Below are 6,994 nucleotides of genomic sequence, written 5' to 3' on the forward strand. Positions count from 1 at the left end.
AGAGAAAGGTCTTCCTTTGCCGTTGGTTCACCCTCCAATGGCCGCCGCGGCCGGCGCGCTGTGGCCGGCGCACCGCGCTGATCCGATGGCAGGAGCCAGGTGGTTCTCCTGGTCTCCCATGGGGTGCAGGGCCCAAGCACTTGGGCCATCCTCCACTGCACTCCCTGGCCACAGCAGAGAGATGGCCTGGAAGAGGGGCAACCGGGACAGAATCCGGCGCCCCGACCAGTACTAGAACCCGGTGTGCCGGCGCCGCAAGGTGAAGGATTAGCCTAGTGAGCCGCGGTGCCGGCCTTAAGCATTTTAATTTATTTATTTTCATAAGTAGGGCTGGCCAAGCTGAAGCCAAGAACCAGGAACTCCAGCCTAGTCTCCCACATGGGTGGCAGGGACCCAAGTCCTTGGGCCATCATCCGCTGCCTTTCCAGGAGCCTAAGTAGGAAGCTGGATGGGAAGTGGAGTAGTTGAGACTGGGAATGACACTCCGTGCGGGATGTGGGTGCCCATTATTGCACCGCGATACCTATCCTCTGAAACCTCAGTTTGTTGTTGTTTATTTTTAAAGATTTTTTATTTATTTATGTATTTGAAAGTCAGAGTTACACAAAGAGAGAAGGAGAGGCAGAGAGAGGGAGAGGGAGAGAGGGAGAGAGGGAGAGAGAGAGAGAGGGAGAGAGAGAGAGAGAGAGTCTTGCATCCGCTGGTTCACTCCCTAAATGGCTGCAATGGCCAGAACTGTACTGATCTGAAGCCAGGAGCCAGGAGCTTCTTCTGAGTCTCCCATGTGGGTACAGGGGCCCAAGGACTTCGGCCATCTTCTACTGCTTTCCCAGGCCATAGCAGAGAGCTGGATCAGAAATGGAGCAGCAGGGACAGGAACTGGTACCCATATGGGATGCCGGCACTGCAGGCAGCGGTTTTACTGGCTATGCCATAGTGCTGGCCCCTAAAACCTCACTTTGGACACCAGCTCTGTGGGGGCGTCTCCTACACCAACCAGTTCTCCAGCTCTTGGTGGATCTGGATTGGGTCTGCTACCATCGAATTCGGTTCTGATGCTATCGCCCACACCCACCAGGCTGCACTCACACTGGATGCCTGGGGTGAGCCCTTCTGACCACAGCTGTCAGTCTCCAAGTTTGACAATTCACTAGAACGGCTCACAGAGCTCAGAAGCACTGTACTTGGAAACCTGGTTTCTTAGAAAGGATACAGCCCAGAACCAGCCAGGTGGAAGAGGTGCTCAGGAGGGGAAGGGTGGGGCGTGTTGCTTCGTGCCTTCTTGGTGGATGCCACCCTCCCAGCGCTGACTGGCAGCTGGACCCCATCTGTTTGGGTTTTTACGGAGCCCGCGTCCTGCAGGCGCTGATTGGAAGTTGGGGGATGGGCCTGAAATTTCTAACCCTCTAATGATACGGTTGGTTCCCTTGGCAATGAGCCGCCCATCCTTAGGGGCTTTCCAGAAGTCACCTTATTACCATAAACCCAGGTGTGGTTGAAAGGGGATTGTTAATGAATAATAAGACACTCTTCATCTTTATCACTTAGGAAATTCCAAGAGCTTTAGGAGCCTTGGCCAGGAGCTGGGACGGAGACCAAAATACGTATTTCTCACTATCACAATCTCGTGTTGAGTGAAGCATTTCGGGCAGCGGGAGCAGTGTGTGCAAAGGTCCTGAGGTGAAAGCAGTCTGGATATCTGGAGCGGCGGGGAGGTCTGTGCAGCTGAAGCTGGGTGCAGGTGAGGTCGGAGACGCTGGCTTCTGTTCTGCCGGAGCTTCTGCCTCCCAGCCTGGTCTTCCCATGGAGGGTGGCTCGGCAGATTACCGCAGTGGAACAGAGCTTAGAGGCTCAGAAAAACTTCCTGGGGAGGGGGCGGCTTTCCTGAGTGCTGGTCAAGCCCTGGCTGCTCTGCTTCCGATCCAGCTTCCTGCTAATGCACCTGGGAAGGCAGCAGCAGATGGCCCAAGTGCCTGGGCCCCTGCCACCACGTAGGAGAGCTGGATGGAGTTCCAGGCTCCTGGCTTCCGCCTGTAACAGCCCTGGCTGTAGCAGCCATCCAGGGAGTGAACTAACGGATGGAAGATCTCTCTCTCTGTCTCGCCTCCTCTCTTTGTAAATCTGGCTTTCAAATAAATAAAAAATAAATATTTTTAAAAAAATCTACCACATTCAAATATGAGTAACAAAAAATGACCACAACTCCTATATGATTAATTATGAGAAAAGAGGTTAAAAAAGAGCAATACAGGGACCAATGCTGTGGCATAGCAGGTAAAGCCACTGCCTGCGGCACTGGCATCCCATATGGGTGCCAGTTCAAGTCTTGGCTGCTCCATTTCCCATCCAGCTCTCTGCTGTGGCCTGGGAAAGCAGTAGAAGATGGACCAAGTCCTTGGGCCCCTACACTCGTGTTTGAGACCCGGAAGAAGCTCCTGGCTCCTGGCTTCGGATCAGCCCAGCTCCAGCCATTGCAGCCATCTGGGGAATGAACCATCAGATGGAAAACCTCTCTATCTTTCTCTCTTCTTGTGTAACTCTGCCTTTCAAATAAATAATTTTTTTTAAAAAAAAAAGAGCGATACAGCCTACCCAACAGATGACGATACACTAGAAAAATATTACCAAAAGCAGATGGAAATTATAGCCCAAAATCCCATCATGAGTTGAAAAGCAACAGAACTTAGCGTTTCAGCAGTGAGGGAAGGCCACACGTGAGAAATACAAGTGCTCAGAGAAGAGACGGCGGATAAGAGCAGAGTGTGAATGAGAAGAGGAGGAAAGACGCAGTGGAACAATGCAAAAACACTGCAAAACGAACATCCAATGTCATGGAGAAGAGAAACTTATAATAAATATCCCTAATTTTAAAAATTTTTTTATTTATTTGAGAGAGAGAGACAGAAAGAGAGATCTTCCATCCACTGGTTTGCTCCCCAGCTGCCTCCAACAGCCAGGGCTTGGCCAGGATTTGAGGTTGAGCTGGTGACGGGAGGTCTCTGTGTTTCTGCCTCTCATATAAAGCACATATGTATATCCGTAGTGGCCGTGAATATGTGTTTGCTGTCTGCGCTGTTGTTCCTGTTTTCTACTTCATGCAGGTCGAAAATTATCTTTGTTCTTTTCTGGGGTCTTTTTCTTTTCTTTTTGAGATTTTATTTATTTATTTGAGAAGTAGAGGTACAGACAATGAGAGGGAAAGACAGAAAGAGAGGTCTTCCATCCAGTGGTTCACTCCCTTAATGGCTACAGTGGGCCGGAGCTGCGCCGATCCAAAGCCAGGAGCCAGGAGCTTCTTCCCGGTCTTCCATGTGAGTGCAGGGGCCCAAGGACTTGGGCCATCTTCTACTGCTTTCCCAGGCCATAGCAGAGAGCTGGATTGGGAGAGGAGCAGCGGGACTCAAGCTGGATACAGGAGTCTGGGAGGTCTCGGGCCTGATGGAGGAGGAGGTGAGATTCTGGAGTGGAACAGCTTTCTAGGGGACGTGAGCCAAGGCGTAGGTCACGTAGAGTCAGGGTGATGGTCGGAGGGGCCGGGGCAGGCAACTGTGAAGGTAGGGCGTGGTGAGATTCATCCAAGAATGCCCACAGCAGATTTATTCATAACAACAACAACAACAGCAACAGCAACCACGACCCCACACAGTACAGCATCAGGTGACTGCGTAAGGAAGCCGTGGCACGCACATGCAAGAAAACACCCCTCAGCACTCGAAAGGAACAAGCTACTGATACATGCAGCAACGTCTGTGAATCTCACAGACATCACGTGGTGTGAAAGAAACCCAGGGCAAGAACATGTGCTATGTGATTCCATTGACATGAAGTTCAAGAACAGATTAAACTTGACTGTAGGCTACAGATCAGCGGGTGCTCCTGGAGAGGGGAGGAACTGATCAACGAGGGATGTGGGGGAGTTGCTGGGGGTGATGGCAGTTATCTGTATCTCAACCGCAGTGTTGTTTACACGAATATATACTTTCGCCAAGGGCCATCAAATCATATTTTTAGGATCGACGTGTGGGGCCAGTGCTGTGTGTAGGCAGGTAAAGTTGCTGCCTGCAATGCCAGCATTCTATATGCTGCTCCATTTTCCAGTCCAGCTCCTTGCTAATGCGCCTGGGAAAGCAGTGGAAGATGGCCCAAGTGCTTGGGCCCCTGCACTCACGTGGGAGATTCAGAAGAAGCTCCTGGCTCCTGGCTTTGGATCAGCTCAGCTCTGGCTGTTGTGGCCATTTAGGGAGTGAACCAGCAAGTGGAAGCGCTCTCTCGCTCTCTCTCTCTCTCTCTCTCTCTCTTAAAAAAAGAAACAAAGATTTCTTTAAAATCTTTAATATTTCTTTAAAAATCTACACATCACATTGTAGATAATTATACCTCAATTTTAAAAATTGTCATTTATGTGAACATTAAGTCCATCGGGGAAGGGACAGAGGTTGAAAGAAGAGGAAGTTTGAGAATGAGGCGCCAGCCCCTGATGGACACGAGGGAGGTTGGACGATGACAGCGAGAGGGAGGGATCCAAGGTGTGTGGGGTGGGGTCAGGTGCTGCAAACCTCAGGGGAGAAGCTGTTGTCAGAGTTGAAGACGTCATGACCTGGGAGTCATTCATTAGTTGAGAAACACTGACAAGTTCTTGGCCCGAGGAAAAGTTAGCCCAGCCAACACCATGAAGAGAAACCCCCAGCAGGGGCAGGACTGCGTGTGCTGGAGCTGCAGAGCCTCCTGTGCTGCTCTGAGCTGGGAGCTTATTGTTCCCCATCACTCCCCAGCAAGCCCAGAGATGACTGGTAAGGACTTCACACCAAGGGTGGTGGGTGGTGGGCGCAGCGGTTAAAATGCCACCTGAGACAACCGCATCCCACCTGGGTTCTAGTCCTGGCTCCACTTCTGATCCCAGCTTCCTGCTATCGTGCACCCTGGGAGGCAGCAGGTGATGGCTCAAGTCCTAGGCTCCCCGCCACCCACATGGGAGACCCAGCTTGGGTGCCTGGCTCCTGGGGTCAACCTGTCTCAGCCCAGTCTGTGGCAGATATTTGGAGAGTAACAAGTGAATAGAAGATCTTTGTCTCTGTCTCTGCCTTTCAAACAAACAAACAGATAAATAATTTTAAAAAGAAGACCAGAGACTGGTGCTTATCCACTAAAGAACTTTTCTTTCTTTTTATTTTTTTAAGATTGATTTATTGGGGCCAGTGCTGTGGAGCAGCAAGTTAAAGCCCCAGCCCACAGCACTGGCATCCTGTATGGGCGCCAGTTCGAATCTGGCTGATCCACTTTCAATCCAGCTCTCTGCTATGGCCTGGGAAAGTGGTGGAAGAAGGCCCAAGTTCTTGGGCCCCTGTACCCGCAAGGGAGACCTGGAGAAAGCTCCTGGCTCCTGGCTTTAGATCAGCTCAGCTCTGGCCATTGTGGTCATTTGGGGAGTGAACCAGCGGATGGAAGACTTCTCTCTCTGTCTCTGGCTCTACCTCTCTCTTTCAAATAAATAAAATAAAACCTTAAAAAATAATAAAAACAAACAAAAAACAAAAACAATAACAAAACACAAAAAAGAAGAAAGAAAAAACAAAAAAAAAAAGAAAGAAAAAAATCTTAAAAAAAAAGTTGGGCCCCTGTCACCCATGTGGGATTCTTGGTTGGAATTCCTGGCTCCAGGCTTTGGCCCTGGTCCAGCCTCAGCCGTTACAGGCATTTGGGGAGTAAACCAGAGGGTGGGAGCTCTTTCTCAATATGTCTCACTCTCTCTGCCTGTCTCTCTCTATGTCTCTTAATTAAAAATAAAACTTAAATTTAAAAAGTTTATTTTGATGCAAAATTTTTTGCAACCCACACATAGTTTTTCATTGTATGCGATTTCTCTGAATTTTTTGGAGGACCCTTCATATTAGGATTTCTTCTAGAAGAAATAAAACCACAACTATTGTCTTAAGTTTAGCTATGACAGATGGCTTGGATGTCCTAGGTGAAGATATGGGAAGAGCAGGACCTCTTCAAGTTTGGGCGCAGCGTCAGCACGGGTCAAGCTGGACTGCAGAATGACCACACCTTGAACACCTAGCGCAATGGCATCTGGAGGTTTTACTGCTCCCACTGCACAGATGTGCAAATAGTGAAGCCAAGACTCCAGCTTAGGCTGGCTTGACTTCTGGGCCACGTTGGCCCAGGACCAGTAGGACCATGTGATCGTGTGCACTGGGAAGGCGGACTTGTCTCTTCAGGCCTGCGGCCCACTCTGTGTCCCCACTGGGACTGATCTGTCCCCCCTCTCCAAACTGTGGACTTCTCACGGTTGAAAAAGAGATAATTTCCCCCACGTTGACTCTCTGGGGGTGGGGGTAGGGTGTTACTAGGGGAGGCAAGGTGAGGGACAAGAAAGAAACTGGAATTGAGGTGGAGAAAGCCTCCATCGGTGCCTCAGGCCCCCCATGCTCTGTGACCACCAGAGGGCACCCTTGCCTTGCATGGCATCTCAGTTCCTCATTCAGGGGTGGGGAGCCTTTTTACTGCCAAGGGCCAATTGGGCATTTACAACATGATTTGTAGACCATACAAAATTATCAACTTAAAAATTAGCCTGGGGGCGAGCTCTGTGCCGTAGCGGGTAAAGCCGCCGCCTGAAGTGCTGGCATCCCATATGGGCACCAGCTCGAGTCCTGGCTGTTCCACTTCCAATCCAGCTTTCTGCTATGGTCTGGGAAAGTAGTGGAACATGGCCCACATGCTTGGGCCCCTGCACCCATGTGGGAAACCTGGAAGTAGCTCCTGGCTCCTGGCTTTGGATCAGCCATTTCGGCCATGCAGCCATCTGGGGAGTGAACTAGCAAGTGGAAGACCTCTCTCTCTCTGCCTCTGCTGCTCTGTAATTCTGCCTTCCAAATAAATAAATCTTTAAAAAAAAAAAATTAGCCTGCTGGGGCTGGCGCTGTGGCCTGCTTTGGTATCATCCCATATGGGTACCAGTTCAAGTCTTGTCTGCTCCACTTCTGGTCCA

This window comes from Oryctolagus cuniculus, chromosome 5 (genome assembly GCF_051225735.1).
Source record: "Oryctolagus cuniculus isolate XC-2025 breed Fujian yellow rabbit chromosome 5, ASM5122573v1, whole genome shotgun sequence".
Taxonomy (NCBI): Eukaryota; Metazoa; Chordata; class Mammalia; order Lagomorpha; family Leporidae; genus Oryctolagus; species Oryctolagus cuniculus.